The sequence below is a fragment of the Rousettus aegyptiacus genome, unplaced genomic scaffold (assembly GCF_014176215.1).
Source record: "Rousettus aegyptiacus isolate mRouAeg1 unplaced genomic scaffold, mRouAeg1.p scaffold_m13_p_15, whole genome shotgun sequence".
NCBI lineage: Eukaryota > Metazoa > Chordata > Mammalia > Chiroptera > Pteropodidae > Rousettus > Rousettus aegyptiacus.
In genome coordinates, this window is record NW_023416290.1 from 53,073,540 (window position 1) to 53,098,208 (window position 24,669).

At 47.8% G+C, this 24,669-nt stretch overlaps 1 long non-coding RNA gene across 2 annotated transcripts in view; it reads right to left on the reverse strand.

The window, feature by feature from the left end:
* Positions 1–404: 404 nt before the first annotated feature.
* LOC107506201 overlaps positions 405–24,669 on the reverse strand; it is a 29,743-nt gene continuing 5,478 nt past the window's right edge. Inside the window, exons 3-5 of one of the 2 annotated variants that reach the window (XR_001595844.2) lie at positions 23,857–24,186; positions 2,371–2,424; positions 405–1,846 (exon numbers count right to left, since the gene is read on the reverse strand). This is a non-coding gene — a long non-coding RNA (uncharacterized LOC107506201). Of the gene's footprint in view, positions 1,847–2,370; positions 2,425–23,466; positions 24,187–24,669 lie in introns of those variants that run through there. The other variant, XR_004954667.1, reaches the window with a different exon arrangement.

Below are 24,669 nucleotides of genomic sequence, written 5' to 3' on the forward strand. Positions count from 1 at the left end.
AATATTTATTAAAACTAAGTAGCAACTTCATATGCTTAGGTAGTGCTGGCTTTAAAACGAAAACACAAGGACACAAAATCCTATGGGCGTGAAACGATGATGAGAGGGCATTGTGAATTGAGATATATTTAATATCTGATTCTGTGGCCCTAAAAAAAATCATTATGTATGTGAATTTGATTGGAATTTCAGTTTAAAGTGCACTTGAAACCACGATGGAAGAAAAGAAGAAAAAATCATAAAGAGTTGAGATGTTAAAAAGCCAGGATTACATGTGCTTTTAACACACCTAGATGACTTTCATCATTTCAATGTATTTTTTTGGAAATTAATCATAAACCATTTGAATTTTGAACAATGATTCTGTGCGCATACTATGCGTTCTTAGGGAATGAGTCCTTGTGTACGGCAAATATCTTTGATATCTAAAGCTCAAATATAAAATGAGGAAATGAAGGTAAGAATTTTGTTGAAGTCCTGGCACTAGGGGAATCAGTACTAAAATCTCGAGCTCAGGTCTCCATTCTCTTCTTGGGGAAAGAGCTCTAAATGCTGACTTTATCGCCCCTTGCTGAAATTCTTGTCTACAGACCCCACTAGCCCGAGCAGCGTTCCTCTCGTTCATATCTATGTCACGGGTACTTAACTTAGTGCCTGATGCAGAGTATGCCCAATAAATGACCAATGAGTCCCTCACCCAGAATTGTGGATTTTTTTGACAGCCAGGATGATCTCAGATTATATATATTTTTAGCACCTTCCCAAAACACACAGTATAAGATTAAGTAAACTACCAATAAATCGATTGATATTTGAAAAGAAAATTTAAAGCTCACTAATTTAACAATTCATTCGGCCTCGCTGTGGGTCACAGAGTGAACATTTTAAACCTCACAGAGTTATAATAATGCCTAGTACTCAACGAACATTTGCTCTGCACCGGGTACTATATGGTGCATTTTATTAGCCTTTTCTCAGTCGTCACAACTTTACACAGTATCTCTCATGTCTCAATTTTCTAGCTGAGTAAAATAAGGCACGAAGGAGCTAAGTCCAAGGTCCACAACTACTAAGAGGAGAAGCTGACCCCAGAGCACAAGCCCCAGACATCCGTTGGCCATGCCTACCCCTTGTGAGTTAGCTCTTTCTGATGGCAGAGTTTGCAGGACAGGGGTAAGAATTTTATACACAAAGAATCCTGGTACATTTTCGTTCTTCCCAGCTAGTGTTATTGGCATCACAGTTTAGTCATCCTCGTTTCCATACAACATAAGACCCGTCAAAGTGCTGCCATTGTACTTAACACTGACAAGAAGAGATGAGAAGTCTTGATTTCCAAGCAGATGAATTCTGACAAACCATGTATTTTTTTTATTACACACTGACTCTGGCTCCAAAAATTCCTGGAGCTGGCGGGAACATGGCAAAAGCAAAATGTAAACATTGTCAGCGCTTTTAATAAATGATAGTTAATAAAACCTGAAAAGATTATAGCTCAGAAACTTAACTTCCTGTGTTTCCCATTATTTAATAATTTATTATATAAAATCCATTGACCTTTCAGAAGGCTTTTTTTTTTTGAGAGGAAGCTAGAGTGTTAATTATGGTTTAGCTACTTTATTGAACAGCATTAGCATACAAATAGGACATCAATAACCAATTACGGTCTCCATCTTGGAAAAGCAGGTCTCTCCCGGAGCCTCCGTGACTGCTAACTCAGCCACTTAAAGGTCTCCGCACTTAATGATGGTGGCATTCAAGGCTCTTCTCAACTGCCCCCGGGTGGGGAGGGGGATCTCGGCAAGCTGACATCCTGCTTCCCCCACCAGCCACGCTGGTCCACCTGCTGCACCAAAGCAGAAGCTGTAGTCACCCAGAAGTGTTTCTTATCTCATGCAGATCCCTCCCCACCCAGCCTCCCGGCCCTTTGATTTCTAGGTTCTATGTACTCGCCTCCCAACCTCCATTCATTCAGCAAATGTTATTGGATCCTGGCTAATACCAGTCACTGGGTGACTTTGGGGAATTGCCAGGAGCAAGGTAGACATGACCCCACCCTGCCGAGGGGATAGGCTAGTGCAGGGGTCAGCAAACATTCCCTCTAGAGGGATAGATAGTGACTATTTTAGCCTCTGCAGACCGTACGGTGTCTGTCACAGCTACTCGGCTCTGCTGGGGTAGTGAAAAAGCAGCCATTGACAGGACGTACGTGAATGGACATGGCTGTGTTCCAGGGAAGCTTTATTTACAATAAACAGACCGTAGGGCGGCTGGACTTGGCCCATAGGACATGGTTTGCTGACCTCTGGCTTAGAGCCTGAACTCTGGAGTCAAAGAGAGCTGAGTTAGAAGTCCAGCGACCCAACTTACTGCTGTGTGGCCTCCAGGAAGTTACACCGTGTCTCTGTACCTCAGTTTCCTCATCTGTAAAATGGGAAGAATGAATGTACATTAGACTCGGTCATTCCCCTGTGAAAACCCCTCGGGTGGCTTCCCTTGAGACAAACCCAGACTCTTTGCCGTGACCCATAGGGAAGGTCTCAGAGAATCTGCCCCCCACCCATCTCTCCTAACCCCCTCCTTACGAGTCTCCCCATCCCTCGCTCCATTTTCGTCATGCTGATCGTCTGTCCCAGCCCAAGGCCATTGCGATGCAGTTCCCACCATCCGAGAGTCTCTCCTTCCTACTTGTCACATGCTCAGCTCTCATCCAGTTTTAAAGGCAATTCCCCCAAGGGGCCTCCTGTGACACTCTCATCTGAAGGGATCCCACATGGAGGGAAGAATGCCACCAGTCCTTCTCCGTCTCTGTCCCTTACTTATTTCTTTTGAAACATCTATCCTAATTTGTTTTTGTTTGTTTAATTCTCCTTCGTTTTATGTCCCTCTGCCAGAATATCAGTTCCATGAGTGCAGGGACCTCACCATCATGTCGGAAGCACCCAGCCCCGTGCCTAGAATGAACTGTCAATCAATAAATATGTGTGTCATTAATAAAATAAATCAATAAATGTCAGCATGTAAATGTGTCTCAGTCAAGAAAATGGCCTGGTGTTTTATCTCCCCCACTATTATATGAACATGGTAGACCAGTAAGTTATATTTCTTCAAAGGCTTGATTTCCTCTAACATTAGTTTTCCTTTATAGTGGGGCATAACGTCCACTTCTGGAATGATTGAATCATTGACTCGTAGCATTTAATTTGACCGTCCCAAATGTCTCACACTGAGCTACTCCTAGGGCTCCTAAAGCTATCTTCTTATTGTTTATGGTGTAATATCTTTCCTTCTGTGGAAGAACCACTTCAGATCAAGGGCTAGAAAGACCAAACAAAACATGTAAAGCGGAGAGGCCAGAGTTCTGGTCCCAGCTTTCTCGGTTTCGCTGTGTGACCCTGGACAATTCAAGTAACCTCTCTGAACTCGTGGTTTCTTCAACTGCAAAGGAAGAACATGAACAGCTTCACTAACGACAATCTAACGCTCTCTGAAGCAGCCCCCAGGTTTTGAGTGACTGACATGGGCAGATAAAAGTGAGTAAGAAAAATATTTGAACACACCTGCTTCGTGGAAACACCTCACTTCAAAATAAACACTCCAATGCTATTCAGCCCTGTAGAGCTCTAAGCCGCAAAGGGCTTTCTGGGGCCAAGCCAGTCCCTGAAATGATTAATTATTTTAACAGCAGAAAGGTAGATGCAGAAGTGCCAGATGGCCCATGTGAAATAGTCTAGAATCACCTGCTATGAAATTAATTTCACATCTTGAAGGCTTGGGGCTCAGAACACCGTGCAAAAAAAATGACTGTTGATAAATTGTGTGTGTTTGTATGTCAGCCTCTCTGCAAACACCTAAATAATATATGTCGTGTCATGTTTTCTTTCTTCCGCCTCGTTTTAATACATGATCACTTATAGAAAACTGCCAGGGAACATGGAACATCAATCAAGCCGTTAATTCCTGAGGTTATGCTAATGAAATGCGTGGAGCGTTTGCTTCCCAGAATAACGGCTCCCCCAGGAAGGATGCTTCGGGACTCTTCCCAGCTCAGCCCTCCCTGCTCAGCTCAGAAGCCATCACGCCATGGTGTTCCTCTTAAAAGGACAGCCAGCACGTGGGCGCTGGCACGCGGAGGGCTGGCCCAGCCAGGCGGCAAATGCCAGCAGCTCCCCTATGAAACGAGAACGTGTGAAACGCGCAGAGGAGGGAAGGAGATGCGCGCCCCCGGCTAACGAGCTTCGGAGGCCTCCGCCACCGTCGCCGCTCCGGCTGGAGCGCCAAGTAGAGGAGGGAGACAAAAATAAAATAAAGAGAGCCTTCCAGATACGGTGCGCCATCAGCTCAGCTGGCGAGAGGGGACCAGAACGGCCGTGAGCTCTACGCATGTGGAAGAAAACCCGGATTTGAGTAACTACGGCTCAGCAGGTGCTCACCGGCCCCCGAGGGGCAACGCTGAGCCTGACTGCGGGGACTGGCACCCGCTTTCACCCGCAGAGCGCGGAGAAGCGACTCCAGGGTACCCTGCTGCTGAAGACCTGTGCTCTGCCCGAAACCCAGGTATTCGTTCCATTTTGTATATTATATGCATATTTAAGCTTTGCAGACCCAAGCGCACTCTTCTGAAGTCCCCCAGAGAAGCAGAAAGTTGACTTAGCCAGCGGCATCTTTAAGAGGCTTCGAAATAAAAATCACAGGCTAGGATTGGATAGCGAGAGGGAGCCTCGCGGTGATGACTCAGCAGTTCTGTGTCTCGACTGTGGTGGTATTTGATCACATCTTTCCGAGTGATGACATTGCCTAGAATGGCCCGCACGCACGCACGCACACGCACGCGCGCACACAGAGGAGGGCGAGTAAAACGCGTGAAGTCTGGATACGCTCTTCAGGTCAAACCGATGTTCCCTTTCCGACTCTGATAGTGAACTGTAACTATGAGAAACGTCACTGCTGGGGGAAACTGGGGGTCGGGGATGCGGAAACTTCCCGCGCGTTTTTGCATGGACCGGATGTTCCGTGTCGCCCTCCAAATTCACATGTTCACGAGCTAAGGCTCAGTATGATGGGGTTTGCAGGCGGGGCCTTTGGGAGGCGATTAGGTTTAGATGAGGTCACGAAGGTGGCGATGAAATGCCCGTGGCAGGAAGAGTGTCCTCAGAAACAGAGACGCCAGAGCTCTCTCTCTCTTCCTTTCGCTTTCTCTTTCTTTCACTCTCCCAAAGACACCATAAGCCGCGGGAAAAGATAATTCATAGACCAGAAAAAATGTGCATGCATTTAATCAACAGAATACATGTAATCTTCCATATGATTGTCTATAGACATGCACACATACATATGAATATACATCCGGAATATATAAAAGAAACTCCTAGGCGATCCACAGGAAAACGATAGATACACAACCCAAGGGGGAAAAAAATGAGCAAAGAATAAGAGAAGTCAGTGGAAACACAACCGGTCAATAAACACATTTAAGATGTTGGCCCTTACGAGTCATCTCGAAAACACAAATTCAAACTGTAGCGACATCATGGACTTGGGAACCTTTCCGAGTCAGACAGTACCGAGAGCGGACGCGTCACGAGGTACGAGAATTTGTACGGGTCCTGACGTGAGCGTGGAGTTTTGCAGCGAGTCTGGGAGCCATTCGGCAGGACGCAGTCCGCCCGCAGGGGTGCGCGCCCATCGGCCGGCGCACAGGCCTCTGCGTGGAGCTTTACTTATGACAGGGAGCCACTGGGGGACCAGCTCAGCACCTACTCACAGGTGGCTCCGAATCCAGGCAGGGATGCCAGGTCTGAGTCCTTCAGCGTGGAGCTGTCCTCCCCAGTTCTAGCTCAGATCAGGGACGAACTTTCTGACAGCAATGCCACCCTCCAGGGCCCGTCTGGGAACGGGAGCCAGGCTGCCGGAGGTCACGTGGGCGTTCTGGTTTCTCTGATGTCGGGTCCAGACAATCCAAACACACTTGTGAAGCGTAAGCACGCTTCCTTCCTTCCATGGTCTGAGGAGCCGCCATCAAGGTCGGGAGCTGAATTTGGAACTGGAAGACTTGCCTTGAAACACACTTTTAAATGTCCAGAGTGAAGTCTTTTGAGAAACAAGCTGCGAAAGTGCCCAGTGTTTCGGTTGTTACGTCACAGTCGATTAACATAGGCACCTCGGACAGGGGTTTCTAAAAAAGGCCAGTGACAAAAGTATTTCACATTCTTCTGGCTCTGGTGCATGCATGTTTCATTTGACCTTGACTCTAACACCAGTGAAGGTCACTGTTAGAGTCACTGTCCTGAAGGGAAACTGAGATGACTTGAGGAATACTCAGTCACATGACAAGACACAGAACCATGAAGGGGACCTGTCAGGCCATAAACTCAAGGCTGCTGACTCCAAATTATTCCTTAGGCCTTATTACAGCAAACTCATTTCCAAAAGCACCTGTCCTCTCTGACCGACGATATCTTTTTTTCCCCTCAGTTTAAACGGCTAATTCGTCAATGAGTTTTAATATCCACTTCAACCCTAGCAATGATTTTTTTCCCTCCATGACAGCAGTGTTTGGCCTTGCCTCACTAGCAAATAAGATGCCTTTTTTTCCTAGTCTAAGAGAACAAGCATGTCAGGTAAGAGCAAGGCACTCCAGACTCCAGCCTGAGCTCACCTGTGAATCTGTAGTATGGCTTAACTTCTCTCTTAGTCTTATCATCTCCAAATGGGAACTTCAGCCTTTAGCCATTTCATCGGGTTGGTGTGAAGACAAACTGAGATAACCTAAGTAAAAGCATTCTGAGACCATTACAAGCACTGTGCAAACGTACGCGGCATTATTACAAAGGCAAGAAAAGGATTCACGCTGATAAATGGTGAGTGTGTTTTCTTGCCTCCTAGTTTCCGAGAACGGCAGTAATTGCACTTGGCAGAGAAGTCCACGGCAGTTAACCAAAGCCGCGTGTGCTGTGGAAAGGCACAACTTGGCCAAATCCAAATGATTTTAAAAGACTCTATAAAAATAAACAAGTATTCCAATATAATTAATTCCAGTCCCTCGATCCTTCCTGCTACTTGGAGCAATGTAGCTTGTTATGTAGCAATTACCCTTTGAATCCTTCTAATCCCAGCTGATCATTTTCGGCTTTAATTGTCTTGCTGGGTTTGAACGCTGTTATAGTTCAAAAGCAGCCAATTAGCACAGACCTGGCCACCTCGTGAGGCTTCGTGTGTGACGAATACTCCTCGAAAAACCAGGCGGACTTTGTCCGAGTTTGTCCCAGGAGCCACAGTTCATATCACCAGGTGCTGCCAGGGGGAGGGAGGGCAAGCAGAGACTCAGAGGAAGCAACGTGGGCCACGTTCACCCGGGCTTGACCAAAAGAATAAAATTCTCATAAAGCTAGTGTCGAAAGTTGTCTCAGGATGTCTGGGCAGGGAAGGAGGCCCCTGTCCCTGGAGATGTTTAGGCAGATGGCACAGGAGGGATTTGAGCATCTGAAGAGGGCCGTGGAGGGGCAGGGAGGTGGCCTTTATGATCACAAAGATTTCTTTCTTCCTGCGGGGTCCGCGATCTAATGTGATCTGGCGAGAAAACAAATACCTGTAGTGGAGAGCTTAGGAGGGTTGGCTTTCGACCTGAGACAGGTAGGTTCCAGTCCCAGCTCTGCCACTGACCAGCTGAAAACTGTGAGTCAAAGCAAGAGAGCTCATCAATTCAGGGCTCGTTCTATGGTGACAGGGGCACCTGCCCACCGACAGAGAGGTGCAAAGATCTGCACAGGTTCCCTTCGACTAGCAAAGAACAATTCAGCTCACGTGTGAGAAAACTATCTGCATCCAGAAAAGAGCCAGTCGCAGAGATCAGAGAGGACAGCACACAGAGGCAGAGGATGTGCCCGTTGGCCCCAGCCAGGCTAGGAAACGCCTTACTACACGGGAGGCGTGGAATCCTCAGAGGGGTGTTACTCCGGTCAGAGGAAACATTAGCTTTGTGCTAAACACAGCCCAAGTCCCACGTAACACATCTTAAACACAAGACCTGCAAGGATCAGTTCTTTCCAAGCAACCTAACTGCATCTGATAACCAAGCTAAGAACATTGACAACACGAAAATATCCAGCACGCAACAAACGAGTCACGATGTCTGGCACGCTACCAAACATCAGTAAAAGAGTTACCAGTCATGCAGAAAAACAGAAAAATGTGACCCTTAATTCTTCTGCTTTTTAAAAGACACAGGCACAGACTGGAAGAAAATCTTTGCAAATCACGTATCTGAGAAAGGATTTATGCTCACGGTAGATAAAGAAGTCTCAAAAGTCAACAATAAGGAAACCCAAAAAAAGGAAAAAAATTTGAACAGAAACTTCATTGAAGAAGATACATGGATGGCAAATAAGCACATGAAAATATACTCATCATCCTTAATCATTAGGAAATGCAAATTAAAGCCACAACAAGATGCCACTACACATCTATTAGAAAAGCCAAAATTAGAGAATCTGACCATACCAAGTGTAGGCGAGGACGTGGAGCAGCTAACCTTTTGTGCACGGATGGCAAGAGTGTAAAACGGTACAATCACTTTAGAAAACAATTTGGAAGTTTCTTTAAAAGCTAAATATATCCCTGACACATGATCCAGATGTTCTTCTTCCAGATATTTACCTAAGAAAACTGAGAACATATGTCTAGACACAAGCTTTTACATAAATGACTGTAGAATGTTTAGTCATGCTATCCCCAAACTAAAAACAACCACATATCCGCCCATAGTGAATAGATTAACACATGTGGTATAGCCACACCGTGGAATATTACTCAGTAATGAAAATGAACAGACTTGCATCGACATGGATGAATCTCAAAATAATTATGCCGAGTAAAAGAAGCCAGACTTAAAAAGGAGGACATACACACTGTATGATTTTGTTTGTGTGAAATTCTAGAAAATGCAAACCAAAATCTAGCGGGGAAGGCGGCAGGGAGAGGAGGGAAGATCACGAGGGGGCACGGGATGCTCTTGGGGTGATGGATAGCTTTACTATCTTGATTGTGGCAATGGTTTCATTGACGTATATATATGTAAAATCGAATTGTACACTTTAAATAGGTCAATTTATTGTGCATTAATTACATACTTCAACAAAGCAAAGTTTAAAAGAAAAGATGCCTGATGTACTAAAAAAAAAAGTGTCAGGTGAGAAAAGAAACAAAAGCAATGAGATAAAGGGGAAGGGCGTGGGGAAGAGCTGAATTTCGGGTGCCCTTCTCAGAGCAGAGATGGGCTCCCCAAATATTTTATTGCCAGCACGGGACTTTGACCAGAGTTCAGGCAGATAGAAAGTAGGCCGAAAAATATTCTGAGAACAGACCAATACACTATAGCCTTGAGTAAAATCCAAAGTATTTAGGCGGAGCTGGTCTGCTCGGAGATGCATGCGATTAAAAAATTTTGGCGACTTAAATAGAAAGGAGTACACACACACACACACACACACACACACACACACACACACACACATGCTCGTGGGCCCCCCGACACCACCCCCCACACACACACACCCACTCACGAAAGTTTAAAAACAGTGCCAGTAACCAGTGACAGGATGACAAGACGAGAATGGATTTAAACCGACCGAACGTTGGGCTGGAAGCAATCGTTCTGAGCCTCTGACGATGCGAACGTGTCAGACGGTGGCAGTTCAAAGAGTTCGGTTGGGAAGATCTGAATGTGACTGGAGAAACCAGGGGTCTTCCGTGAGCAGAAGTGTCGGCCCATAAAGAGGAGGGGGGATGAGACTGAGCCGAGGGACACAGAGGGAAGCCAAAGCCTAAGTGCGGGTTACCCGTGTGGCCCACAGGGACCTCTGAAATTGCCAATGAACGAACATCAGCTTCTAGTGTTGCTTATACGTTGGTACAAGTTAAAACGGGCTGAAAAAGTTCACCTGAGTGTACCCCTTATCTGGGGGATAAAGAAGCTGGCGCCCTGAGCAGATAACTAATTTCGTCACAAAAATCTAGCTTTTCACGACCATACGCCACACTGACCGCCTCCTCACAGGAACCTGAGCTGGAGATGGTAGAACCCGGCCTTATATCCCGTCTTCCTCCACTTCCTGGGAGTTCGACATATTATTAAATCCCCCAGTTTCCTCATCTGTAAAGTGGAGCAAACTAATAACAACACTTTCTTGGGGTTGTGTGAGTCAGGGGTCTCCAGAAAAACAGAACCAATAGGATGTATACGTGGAAAGAGAGAGAGATTGAGAGAGAGAAATTTCAAGGAATTGGCAATTGTGGAAACTGGTAAGTTTAAAATCTACAGGCTAGAGACCCAGGGAAAAGTTAGAGTTCAAGTCCTCAAGCAGTCCGCTGGCAGAATTCCTTCTTCTTTTAAAGGGTTCAGTCTTTCTCTATTAAGGCCTTCAACTGATTGGATGAGGCCCACCCATATTATGGAAGGTAATATGGTTAACTCAGAGTCAATTGATTTAAATGTTAATCTCATCAAAAAACAAAAACAAAAACAAAAAACAAAACCTTCACAGAAACATCTAGACTAATACTTGATTAAATATCTGGGTACCGAGGCCCAGCCAAGTTGACGCATCAAGTTGATCTTCACAGGGATGCTCTGAAAGTAGACCTCTCCTTTTCCCTGTCAACACATCCTCCTGCCTAATTTCACAACAGTTTTCATGCTTCGATTCGGCCTGGGTAAAATCCCTTCCCTATCTTCCTCCTCTCCTTTCCTCTCATATTCCGTCTTTCACAATCTCTCGCAGAGACGCTGGCCCCTTACCTGAGCACCCCTTTGTTTGTCCTTGGTCCCATCTCAATTCCCCAAACGGATCTGCCTGATCAGCATCCTGTGCTCGAAACGAGTGGCTCTCGACTTTGGCTACACGTGAGAATAATCTGGGGAACTTTTAAATATCTCTAAACCAGGGCAAGTTAAACCAGATGAGTTAAGAAACCAGACAAATTAAATCAGAGTTTCAGCAAGCAGGTCTCGAGCTTCAGTATTTTAACTCTTTGGGTAGTTCTCGTTTCCAATATGCGGCCACATCTGTCCTGTGTCCCATTCCAAGGTCCAACCCCATCCCAAGTGGTCAGACGTCTCATCTGCTGCTACCTCGTGATGGGTTAAGTGTTTTTGTCATGAGGTTCCTCTCAGAACAGTGTCTTAATGGGCTCGCGATAGCTAGCGGACGGGATGAGAATCCCAGACACATCGGTGGGGGTGGGGTTGGAAATTCGGGGTGCTATCCCTCTACCATTACATCTCACAGAAGGACATCTGTTGGGAGCATCAGCCTTGTTCATACCACATGCCGTAGAAGTCAATGGCAGCAAGAAAGGAGAGAAAATAAATGTGCTCGACCAGTCACATCAGCCTAATGAGACGCTTAAATCCCAAGCCCACCAGTACAGACCAGTAGCAACGAGAACTGGGTGCATTGCTGGACCCGATGCTCAACTTTCATTACCTCAAATCCTCACTACAGCGAGAAGCAGATCTTCTGGTCCCCATGTGAAAGGTGAGAGGCTGGGACCCACAGACTGTACGCGATGTCCCCGGACTGTACACGTAAGAGACCGGAGTATGGCTGGCAAAGCATTTGCACATCCATTTCCCCATGCGATCTTCAAAACATCTTAACAAGATTCATTTATCTCACAAAACTGCACTTTTTTTTTTTTTTTTTTTTGGTCTACCATTTTACTAAGGTGTGTGTTTCATAGACAAAGAAAACAAGGCACGGAGATTGTTTGAGATGCTTTACTCCAGGTCACATACCTGGGTGGCCACAGAACCAGGACGGGTGCCTCAGTGCCCCCGGGCCAGCTCTCCCTACTCTCATGTATACGTGGGGCTGTCTTTCTACTCACTGTATTCTCAGAAAGCTGAACTTCTGTTATCTATCACTTTACCAACATATGTGAACACTGAAATAATTTGCCCAACTTAAAATAACTCTAACTTTCTCAACCACACCCCTATCCAAACAATGGGCTCCTACCAACCATATTTGCACAATACGGTATCTTATCTTGCCTCAGTAGATAGGACCAGCAGTGGGCCTCTGGCTCAGGCTGAGCCAATCAGATTCTTTTCCTCAAGATTTTGGAATTATACTAAGAGAATGTCTCTTTCTCCACATGGCCAGAACTGTAACTCGTTAACGTGGAAGCTTAGTGGTAGGTAGTGTGGAAACTATCGGTGATGTGTTCCCAAACGTTTTCAACTCCCTGTTTCCGGGCACATAGTAGGACTGCACTTTCCGGGCCCCTTGGGGCTGGGTGGGTTCATGTGCTGAGGTCCTGCCAATGAGTTATGAGTGAACGTGCTGCGTGCATTTCTAGGCAGGATCATTTAATTGCTGTTGCAAGACCTTCAAAAGTTTTTTCTCCCTCTCCCTTAGAGATCTGAAACATTTGGCTGCTTTATCAGCCTGGATCTCAGTGTGAGGAGTCATGGAGTGTGGCTCCCAGCCAACTGGCAGTGGCTGTGCAGTGTAAGCCAGAAAAAAAAAAAAATCCCTTGTTTTTATAAACCACTACTGTTTTGGAGTTGTTTGTTAATGCAGCATAACTTAGCCCATTCTGACAGGTAATTACAGAGGTAAGAGTGAACTCTTGTAAACCACTAATGGTTGGAGGTTGTAACTGCAGCATAACCTAGACCAGGGGTTGGCAAACTATAGCCTGTGGGCTGTCATTTGATAAGTAAAGCTACGTACTATCTACTTCACGATAGCGCAACAGAACTGAGAATCTGTGAGACAGGTCTATGGTATGAAAGACCCGACACGCTTCCTATCTGGCCCTTACACAGACCATTCTGACCTATTACAACAACAGTAACAAACACTTACACACCCAGGTGACTGCGAGGCACCGTCCTAAGCATTTGATGGGCATTAGCTCACTCAACCGCACGCCTTTCCTGGTTTCCCTGCCTCCACGCTTGCCTTCCTTGGCCTCCTCGAATCCATTGTTCACATAAGGAAATCAGCCCATGGGTTTAAACTTATTTAATGCCTCCCCATCACTTACCTCCCACCTACTAGAAAAAAAAAATCCCAACTCCCTATCATGACATGCAAGGCCATCCATGACCTGGGGCTCTTTTCCCTTTCTTTCCTCATTTTTACTACTCCTGCTATGGTTTTACACCCAATAGGTTTTAGCCTCTGCCTGGAGTATTCCTCTCCACTTTCTTGGCATAATTAACTCCTCGAGTCTTGGATCTGACTCTATCTTTTCTGCCAATGATGGCCTAAGACCTCCCACCACTGACTCCTCCATTGTGGCCAAGTGCTCACACTCTGGGCACCCGCACTGTTCTGTGCCTATTTGTATCTTAGTTGTCTTTTCACAATTTTCTGGAAAGACTAGTCCTTTGTCTGGCTGTGAACTCCCTGAGTGCAGGGACTAAGCCTTATTCCCTTTTGTACCCTCTAGCTTAGTTCCCAATAGGAAGTAAGCACACAGTAGACACATGTTGAAACAATATCAACGTTCTTAGAACTCCGATCTGATATTTATTGTCGTGATTATTCACTTGGGAGGCGTGGGGAGAAATAAGACTCAGAAGACCCGGATGGAGACCAAGCTATTCAGTGTGTTACTGATAAGTCTGGAGATCTGGGCTTTTGAGCTTTGGAGTGACAGAAGTGTGTGCTACTTCATCACCCTCTACCCAGTCTTTCTCCTAAACTGTCCTCCCTAGTGATTGTGGGAGAGGCATAAGAAAAGCTATACTCACAGAACACCTTCCCCATGCAAATATGAAGCCTGGGAAATAAGATGCCCTATCATTATTATCTGTATCCACAGAGAGCTTTGCAAGTAATGAAGTGCTATGAAATCCATGATCTCTTCAACTCACCAACTGTATAAACCGGAGTGTGCCTGTAAGTGGGTTTAACATAATTCTTCTTCTAACCAGAGCTGGGTTAGCCAAGGGCTAGTTGTGGCTCATATTTTGGCTCCTGGCATGGATGTGGCAGGCTTTTCCAAAGGTGGCAGTGACGTTGGTCAACCTTCTAGCCCTCATCATGACCAGGGGCAGAGAGCAGGCAGGGGCATTTGAGCCTCTCTCCTGAGAGCTGGGCAGGCTCTTTGAAGGCTGAGATGCTAAGGGGCTGGATTTTGGAACATGGGAGCCGAGGTTTAACTCCATGGTACTACTTTTACCAGCTGTGTGTCCTTGAGCAATGACTTACCCTCCCTGAGTCTCGGTTCCATGTTTTAGCCAATCCACTTCACAGGTGACTACTGCTGTTTAAGGCAGAGAGTGCAGGAGTCAGAATGGGGGCTGTGATGGAGAAGGGGGGAAATGTTCAAAAAAGACTTCAAAGTAAATCCAGCAAGATTTGGGTGGCGATGATAAAAGGACAGGAAGGGATCCAGACTCACACTGAGAGGCCTGGATGCGTGGTGACCCTGTGATTCAGATTAACTAATAGAATCAAGCCGAGAGAGAAGAGATAATGCAGACCATGAATTCATCTTAAGACATGTGGCGTCTGAGGTGCCTGAGGACATTCAGGTAAAGGCATGCAGAAGACAGGTGAATGTCTGAGTCTAAGGCAGAGAGAAAGAGGCCAGGGATAGAGATGGATATGGGCACCATTTTCATCATATGGGATTTCGAACAGTGAGTCGAGTTTCAATAAAATGTTTCAACGGCACTATTTTCATGCAGTCCTTCCTCCTGTTTTATGGTCTTCTCAGGAGTCGTTATCATTGATACACTATGTATTTTATTTGAGTGATGTTATCATTCACCTGCCTCCACTATAGAATGTAACCTTCATGAGAGCAAAGATCTTTTTTTTTTTTTTTACATTAAGTTTATCACAGGAAAAAACAAGTAGATCAGGGAACAATAGATGGACATTGATGTTAGAGAGGAACGATTTTTGCCTGTTTTGTTCACTGCCGTATCCCAGTGGGCACATAGTAGATGCCGAAAAACTTGACTGGATGAATAAATAAATGATCCTACCATAGAAGTTCACCATCGTATTAGTTTAGATATGTAATAATGCTTGCTACTGTAACAAGTCTCAAAATCTCAGGGACACTATTGACATGTGTGTCCACATGAGATTTTAGTTGTGGGGGCCGTCCTGTACACTATAGAATGTGTAGCCGCATCCCTATCCTCTATACATACACTAGATGCCAGCAGTATGCCCTTTCCCCCATAGTGACACCATAAATGTCCCCAGACATTGCCAAATGAAACCCACTGGCATAAGTAATGCTTACTCAAATTATTAATGGTAGCATAAACAACGTTTATGAAATAAAGTTTATTTTTCACTCACATCACACAGTTCATTGTGTATGGTCTAAAGGTCTTCAACGTACTTGTCCATGGACTAAGTCTCCCTTCTCATCCTGAGGCTCCGCGATTCCCTAGGGTCTAACTCTCCCTTTGCAGGACCCTCAGCTTATGTGAGAGCCAGGCCTGGAAATGGCATTCATCAATCTGAACATGTTCCATTGGTCAGAATTCAGTCATGTGGCCCCACCTAACTGCAAAGGAGGCTGGGAAACGTAGTCTAGTTCTCTTCCCAGAATGGAGAGGAAATGAGTTTGAGTGAAGACAGGGCAGTCCATGCCACAACCATTGAAAACCATCTGTTGTTTAATAGCCAAGACATCCCCCACTTAAGTCATTCAATGGAGGAGGGACAATCAGCTATTTTGTACATTATGGTGATGCTAGCCTATAAACTATGCAAAGACGAGGGACCAAATCTTTGTTTGTTACTATAACTCCAGAGCCTATACCTAGCCCATAGCATGCACTCAAAAAACATGTACAACATCTGAATTAATTTCTCCACTAGGAGGTAAGTTTCATGAAGATTGAAACGTCACTTCATTTTCTCCAGGGCCTAGTGCACTGCTGCACATAGTAGGTGGTCAATAAATATTTGTGGCTAGTAAAGCTCAGCCAACACAATCAAAAGGAGGATCGAAGCCAGGCACTGTGCTAGGCGCTGGAGGCCATGCTCCCCCTCGAAGTACCCAGTCATTTTCTCCATAATTCTACTGCGTGCTCTTCTTGAATTAAGGTGGACCATAGACATTCAAGACCTACCCGGAACTTCATTGCTGTATCACTGACCAGCATCAAGGGAGGAACCATACTGGTTAAAATGAGCTGTTTTTTTTCTGCCCAAGAACCTCCAGGGTTTTATAGTTCAGCACCAGCGCTTTCTTCCCAGCATCCCAGAGGAACTCTCGTCGGACCCCTCTTCGGAACCCTGGTACTTCCTTCACCAAACCCGTTTACTCCTTTCACTTCTCACACCTTCCTTCTGTTAAGGGAATCAGCTGTGGCAATGCCTATCACAGGGCAGCCTGTTCATGCCTTATAACACCATCGCGTCACACTAGGAACCTGGAATCTGGAGCGGACTGCTTGGGTCAGACCTCGGCCCCACCGCTTCCTAACTGTGCGGCTTTGGCCATAGCATTAACCTCTCTGTGCCTCAATTTGCTTATCTATAAAGTGGGAAAGATATTAGTAACCCCCTCGTAGACTTACCGGGAGGACCAGATGAGCTCATTCAGCTCTGACGCTTGGTATAATTCAATGGCAGGCACTCGGGGCTCAGGAAATACTTATTGAACACATGAATGTTTATTATTTTCATGGCTGATACTGACTTTTAGGAACTTTGCTAGGGGGCATCTCCTACCTCACTCCAAAACAAAGACCTTTTCCATTTCGTTTCCTGGCCAGACGAAAGCAGGTGAGTGATTCCCTCTGAGGACATTTCCAATGCTAGGTTGTCAACTATACAGTAGTTGCTGGGTTGCATTAAAGCAGTTTATATTTTAAATTCCAAAGGAAAAGGTGTATATAAAAAGGAACATTGAATCATGAATTTCCTCCAATGTTATCTTATTTACTTTTAAAGTGGACTTATGTATGTTTAAACTTGTCTCTGGAGTCTTAGTCATTCCAAACACGAACACAAACTTTGTAAAGAAAGTTTGCCGCCCATAACATTACAGGGCAGAGGCATTCAATGATCTCCCTTCCTTCCTCCCTCCCTCCCTCTCTTTCTTCCTTTCCTTCTTTTAGATGCTCTCTCCCTTTCTGTCACAGCTAGTCTTGACTGTACCCACACTCCTTTCTGAAATGCTATCTCTGTGAATCTCATCTTGCCCATTCTTTCAAATTGCTGTCTTTCAAGAAGCATTTCAAGGGAAATACACCCTGAGCAGCACCATGGAGCCTCAGTGATGGCTTTTCATCACACAGGTTTGATCAGCATGAACTCCTCTGCCTTCCTCATCACAGCGTCTCTCAGATAACATCAACAAACCAGCCTGGTAGGCCCATAGAGGAGCATCTTCCAGGAGGTCAGACCAAACACCTATAATTGCTCCGCATTTCATCACGAGGAGCAGAGGAGAGCAGACAGGAGTGGAGGCTGAAAGTGCCCCGGCCATCTCTGAACCCCAGCCTGGGGCCAGAGAGAGGCCGACCGAGGAGTGTGGGCTTGGTCCCAGAGCACAGCCTCTGTTACTGTCACTTCTAACCTGCTTCGCTGTGTGCTAGTTCCCAAAGATCAGTCGAGAAGATTCTTAAATTTCATATTCTTGATAATCCACCATCTCATGCTCATGCTCCATCCACGACGACGTTTTGCAAGGCGTCTGAGATGGGTTGGATGGCGTCCCCTAAAAAGGATACGCCGAAGTCCTAATCTCCAGGATCCATGACTGTGACCTTATTTGGAAAAAGGGCCTTTGCAGATATCATCATGTTAACGTGAGGCCCCTCTGGAATAGGGTGGAGACTAATCTAACATGACCGGTGTCCTTATGAGAAGAGACACTGAGAGGGACACACGAGGAGAATGCCATGTGACGATGGAGGCAGACATGGCGGTGATGCATCTCCAGGCCAGGGAATGCAAAGAATCGCTACCAACACTAGAAGCCAGGAGAAAGGCAACGAGCAGATGCTCCCCGGAGCCTTCAGACAGAGTGCATGGCCCTGGCAACACCTTGGTTTTAAACTTCTAGCCTCCAGAACTATAAGAACATTAATGTCTGATGTTTTAAGCTTCCCAGTGTGGCAGCCCGGGTGAACTTATTTAGCTTCCAACTGATTCCTGCCTCTTTTCCTCTCTAGGAGACATTCCCTCTGCCTACATGAGCTCACCCTTCCCTCCCAAGCCTATCCCAGGCCCTGGGATGGTACCCTTCACCTCTGCCTTCACCTGGTCAAACATCGTTCCTTGTTGCTCTCCTTCTCTTTGCTGAAACTCACTTATTTCTTCTCTCTCTCTCTCCTTACCTCCTCACTTTTGATCGCTCTGCCTGGAATGCTTTCAGCCCGCTCTACTTCTCCCGGAGGAATCACAGTGATTTTGAGAGGAAAGAATTGCATAGCTCAACACCCTAACTTCATGTCCAATATATCCTTCCAACTCGCTTGTTTACCAGATAGTCATTCTCGTAAGACCTTTCAAACTTTTCACACCGTGGACCACTTCATAAAGGGCAAAGACCATGGATCCCATAGACAGAGGTACAGGAGGGGAAATTACTATGAAGTCTGGGGTAAATTCACTTGCAATGCCAGCAAATGCTTTCTCCTTTTTATTAAGTGTTACGAATGAATTAACCATTTGTACTCCAAACCGGCATGACAAGAGGCCAACTCCGAGGACACAAGAGAAACCGCACTTGGAGAACATTCATTTACATTTATTTTTACCGTTCCAGACTCATCTGACATTTCGCATCCCCTGGGCGGCCTTCCTTGATTCTCTGCCTTATCCGAAGCATAGATTCCTTTTCACCCTCTTCCTTCAGCATACCATGCTGCACCGCCATTTCTGTTTGCTTGCTTGTGTGTAAGTCCAACATGGGACCGTGAGCTGACTCCCCAGGCAAGGACCGTCTGCCCTGGCCAACCCTCGGGATTTACCACTCTGACCGGCACATGCCGACAACGCCCAGTGAGGGTCCGTCGAATCATGTGGACATGAGTCCAGTTCACAGGTTGTCAGGTCTCGGACACGAAACATTTGAAAGCCTTGACCTGGGCTTCAGCATAAGGAAATTTGCCTCCGAAAGTCCTTCCGCCCTGAAAATCGCAAGCCAAAGGGATAAACTGCTTTGCTGAGCCACCAGCCAAAATGATGGTCAGCTTTCTCCACTCTAAAGTCATCCACCTATAGGAAATTAAATCCTCCGCTAAAGGCATGGAGGAAAAAAAATGAGTCATTCTCGACCAAAATGTAGTTTCCAGCTACCTAAACTTCTCCCACGAAGAGATGACCCATCATATGTGCAAGTCCCTAATCCTCTAAGGAGAGATTAATAGATGGGCTATTGACCAAATAAATCATCCAATTAACCCTCCTGCTAGGCCTCAGCCCAGATTTTCCGTCTCCTCCTACAGGGTCCTGATTCATGCCCTGTGACACCTGCCAGCAGGGCCCCTGACCTGGTTCCCAGGGAAGGACAGGGCAGCCTAAGAGAGTAAGACAGAGAGGCAGGGCCCTAAGGCCAGCGGGGAGGGAGGCTCCCCAAAAGCAGACGTCAGCGCCTCTCTGGGCGCGCACACGGGCTGTTTACCCGGGACGAGCCTCACACTCGGTGTTGCAAGCGCTCTGCGCCAACAGATTGCAGCCTGCAGATTACTCAGCAGCGGCGAGCAGGAGCCCGAGGGCGAGCAGGAGCCTTCACAAGGAAACAGGCCCACGCCCAGGTGGCACCTTTTACCTGGGGAACTCGCCCGGGGCCAATTCCTATGCCCGCTGCCAAGAAAGCCGGCCTGAATGTGCCCGGGAGACGGTGCTGGGGAGCCACTGTGCGTCCCGTCCTTTCTCCATTCTCCACGTGTCTGAATTTTCCTGCGTGTTGGAGAGCCTCCCCTCCTGAGGGCCCGGGAGGAGTCGGCAGAGACTAGAATCGAGGATGCATCCCAAAGGTTTTACGAAGGAGGAGTGGGTGTCTGCACCTTTCAGCCGCCTTCTCCCTCAACGAGTCTTACATCATCCTCTCCATCCTCCTCAGCGCCCCCGCGTGAACTCTCTGGAAGGTTCTTTGGAACCTCTCACTCACCTTCGGGTCCTCCCTGTCTGCACTAGTCAGAATGCATTAGCGAAGCGAACACAACCCTGCCATGCCCACTCTTGGTCTCCCCGGGCTCGCCTCCAAGTTCAAAGGTAGAACCTCGAGTGAGTGGGAAGCGGCGACCCCATCACCTCTGAGCAGCATCCCGCTCTGTGGTGTGTGCTGCTGGCTCTTCCCAACCTTATGCTGCGAGCCGCGCCGACTGGTCACCTCAGTTACCCCTGAGTCCCCTGGAATACAGAGAATTTAGAGGCACAGTGCCACGCCCTCGTCACATTTTAGGATCCAGGCGACAAATCAACTTGCAGTTTCTCGAACACACCATGCCGTGTTTTATCCATCAAACCATGTTTTATCCATCAAACCAATTCTTCTGGGCGCCGGCGAGAACGCTGATGCCGTGGGGAGCTGTGGTCGGGACGGGTCCTCTCTGATCCCCCCAGCAGGCCAGTGGGGGCCACTCTGCCAGGACACCCTCCGTCCCGTGCTTCCTGCCCACTTAGCAGACTCCCGCGCCCTCCTCGAGACTCGGACTAAAAGCTGTCTGCCGTGTGAGGTCATCCCCGGCCTTTCCTCATGACGTACCCTCCGGTTCTGCCATATTTTGGTCTGTTTTGCTGTGTGTATCCCTCCCCCCTCCCCCCAGGGAATATGGGGACAGGAATCACGTGGCCTCTTTTCTGTATCCTCATGGAATGAATGCAGTAAATCCAGGTGGGAGGACACAGCACCACCTCATAGACCTTAGGATCACCTTCAAAACAGAGCCGCAGTCTGGCCCGCTCACCCCCCTCCACCCCACCTGCTAGCATGCAAGGCCCCCAAGACTCTACAGAGCCACCTCCTGGTCTCCATGATTCTGGCCTTGCTCCCCACTCTGTTCCCCATACAGAGGCCGGTATGACCCCTCATGACACACATCCAGTCTCATCGCTCCAGTTCAAAATCTTCCACACTTGGCACAATAACCCGAGTCCCTCCGATGACCCCCAAGGCCCTGTGTGAACGTGCCTTAGGCCATTCGCGTACCTGCCCCATCTTCCTCCACTCCCCACACCCCTGCCAGCCCCACTGCCCGGCTCTGAAACCTACCAGGTGTGTTCCCACCTGGCCGCCTTCCCCTGCTGCTCCCTCTGCCCTTTGACACCTGCCTGTCACTTTTCTTCTCTTCCTCAGGTCACCGTGGGCTTCCTGGCCTTCTACCTGAAATGGCACCCTCCATCACCCTGTGACCCCTTCCCCTGCTTTACTGCTATTATTACAGCACTGCTCAATGTCACAGAGCACAGGCACCGTTAGATACAGCCTCCTAGTTGGTACTGCTCATTGCCCACACTCGGCGCCTGCCCCCAGGGTCCTTGGGCTTGTCCCAGGCCACCCATGCAATGAGACTCTCTTAAGCGAGATGTTCCCTGGAAGCCCCAGTTTCCTGCTCCTGGGGGCAGGCGCCGGGGGATCAAGGTAAACGGCAGAATCCACCTTCCCTTTCTCTCCAGGTCCTGGGCATGGAGATTTGCTCGTGAAATTCCCGGGTCTTCGGCTGGGCTGGAGAAGCCACCTATCTCTTGGCACCTGATGAGAGGCCATTCTCGAGCCATCAGTCACTGCGTTCTGCTCACGAGGGTGGAGTGTAGCTGAGATACCACCACACTCCGGCAAAATCACACTCCTCAGACCGTTTCCCGGCAGAATATGGGGCAGCAGCTTGAAAGACAAAGGCTGTGCAGATTCACCTGTGTCCGCGCTGCGGCTCCGGACATAATCCGGTCACGGCCGTCCTCTGCTTGACACCCCCCGGGGACCCCCTTTGCTTCTTTTCTGGCGTCTCCCGGAGCTGACAAGACTTTCCAGACGTGGCTTCTGGCTTTCTCTCCCCTTGTGACTCTCCCCGCTCCTGGTTCTCCCTTGCCACTCACTACTTCATACTTTTTTTCGTTCTCGCCCTGCTGAAAACCGCCTGCGGTTCCCGGAGGAGCAGAGGTCCCTCCAGCCGCCACGCCTCTGCTGTGCTCGGCCTCCTGCCTCTCTCCCCACGCCTCGGGGAGCATGGTCCACGCAGCTTTCAGGCGTCAGCTCCACGGACACCACCCCTGTGAAGCGCTTCCTGACGCCCGACCCAGGCACAAATGCTCTTCTTCATGCCCTCTGTCCCCAGGCCTGACGCTGGCACAGCATTTTATTTCTACCTCGGAAGAGTTTGAAGGGTTTTCTCACCCACGAGGCTACGAGCTCCTCGAGGGCTGAATCCTTACTTACGAAGGCTCGCCACAGCCGGGAAGCAGTGGGTGCACTACGAACCGGATCGCGCCCCTCTCTTGCTCAAAAGCCTCCCTTGGTCCCCGCCTCACTCACATGGCAAGTCCAAGTCCTCACCTTGGTCTATGAGGCCCTGTGAAATGCGCCCAGCCCCCCGCCCCCACCCACCCGTAGCTCTCCGACCCTACCTCCTGTCCCCCCAGCTACATCAGCCTCCTCACCGTTACGTAAACATGTCGCGCACATTCCCACCTCAGGGCCTTTGCACCAGCGTTGCCGGCTTCTTCAAATACGCCCTTCTCCCAGTTATCCATATGGCTACCTCCCACGCCGTCTTCGTTCAAACGCTGCTTCTCGTCCAGTGAGACCTTCCCTGACCAGCCCACTTGAAGTTAAAAAGGAGACAGAAGTGCTTCCTACGCTCTTTCTCTACCTCGTCTTTCTCCGTTGACTTCGCCACCATCTAATGTACTACGCCTTTTATTTATCTGTCTCGTCTATTGTCCGTCTCTCCCCTATGGAGTATAAATTTTAAGAGAGTAAGGGCTTTCGTTTGTTGTGCTCATTACAGCACATTCCACGCTCGAAACAGTGTCTGGCACGTCATAGGGACTCCATATTTTCCAAATGAATGATGAGTGAATGAATTAATGAACGGTATCTCCATAATCTAACATATTTCTTGGCAAATGGTGGACTCCCAGTGAATATTTGTTGAATGAATGAAGAGAAAGAAAGAAAGATTAAAACATAGATGTGGAAGAGAGAAGAAACAGGGGGAAGGCAGAAAGGAGGGAGAGGGAGAAGGAGGTATGTGGGGAGGTAGAAGTAAAAAGGAAGGAAAGGAGGGAGAGAGAAAGAGACAGAGACAGAGAAAAAGGAGGCCAAATTTGCAAAAAGTTCTCAGGCAGTTGTGTGTGTTGCGGGCTTGGATAGGAGAATTTTGCAACTTAGAACTAGATTCTCTGGGAAATTTCTCTACCTTCAGCTTTTTTTTTTTTTTTTTTTTTTTTTTTTTTTTTTTTTTTTTGCCAACAGAGACCTGAGCAGAGAAGAAAACATAAATATTTCACAAAGATGCCTGGTCATCACTCTGGGACGCATCCTTCGCAAACCCCGCACTGCAGACTGCCTTCCTGCGAGAGCCACACACCCTCGGCTCACCTCAAAGCTTTGGTCGAGTGCCCTTCACTCAATGCTTAGCAGAAATGGTTAGTTTCCTAAAAAAAAAAAATGCCCTTCTTTGCCGTTATAAAAGGAATGCACGCGACAACACACACACAAAAAAAGAAAATGACACAGCGTTAAGCCTCGTTTTCGTCATGCCTTTTTTCGGTACCTACACGTAATTTTTAAAAACCAGATCGGGACTACAGTGCGCATGCGCATATCGTCGGGCCACGTCACTCCCCAGCAGGGTCATAAAAGCCTCGGTGTCCCTCGTGCATTCAGTTGTCCAAGCCAAAGGCCATTTACCTGCAACTCTCGGAGCCTCGTTTCCGGCTGAAAAAGCTCACAGAGCCAAGTATGGGGCAAACGGAATGTGCCAGATGACTAATGCCCCCGGCATGGCCCCCGCCATCAGCACTTGGGGCGCTGGTGGATCACGATAGCGCCAAAGGCTCCTCCAGCCCCAGCAGGGCTGAGCTCCGGCGGCTCGCTCTGGTAACCAGTCCGATGACGTCCCTTGGGCCGGTTTCTTTCTCTTTTCTGTCTCGCTTCTCCGTTCCTCTTTCGGTGGCCCCTGGAATCACTTCCCACGCAACACACTCAGATCCTCATCCCAGGATGGTCGCCCGGTGGAACCTGCGCCAAGAAAAACGGCTTTTCCTTTAAGAGCAGAGGCCAAACTCTGTGCCATGACCCGTGAGGTCCTACATGCTCCGCCCCCTGCCCTTCCTCCTCCTGTCCACTCCGCTCCTGCCATCGGCTTCCCGGCTGTTCCTGGAACATTCTAAGCATTCCTTCAACTCAGGACCTTTGTCCTGCCATTTCCTTTACCTGAAAGACTTGCTTATATGCTTGTGACTACCACATCCACCGCCATCCCTCCAAGTAGAACAAAAACTCGGGAGGGACGTCACTTTCCACTGTTGGGTTCGCTGCACCATCTCGAGTGGTTAGAATAGTGCTGGATACATAGCAGACACTCGATCGATGATTGCTAAATTGTTGAATTCATGACATGAGGGGAACCTGATTAGGTCCGATGAAAATCTTTGCAAAACACCAGCCAGGCCCTTAGAGGACCAGAGAGGGCCGGCTCTCTAACAGCAGAGCCGAGAGCAA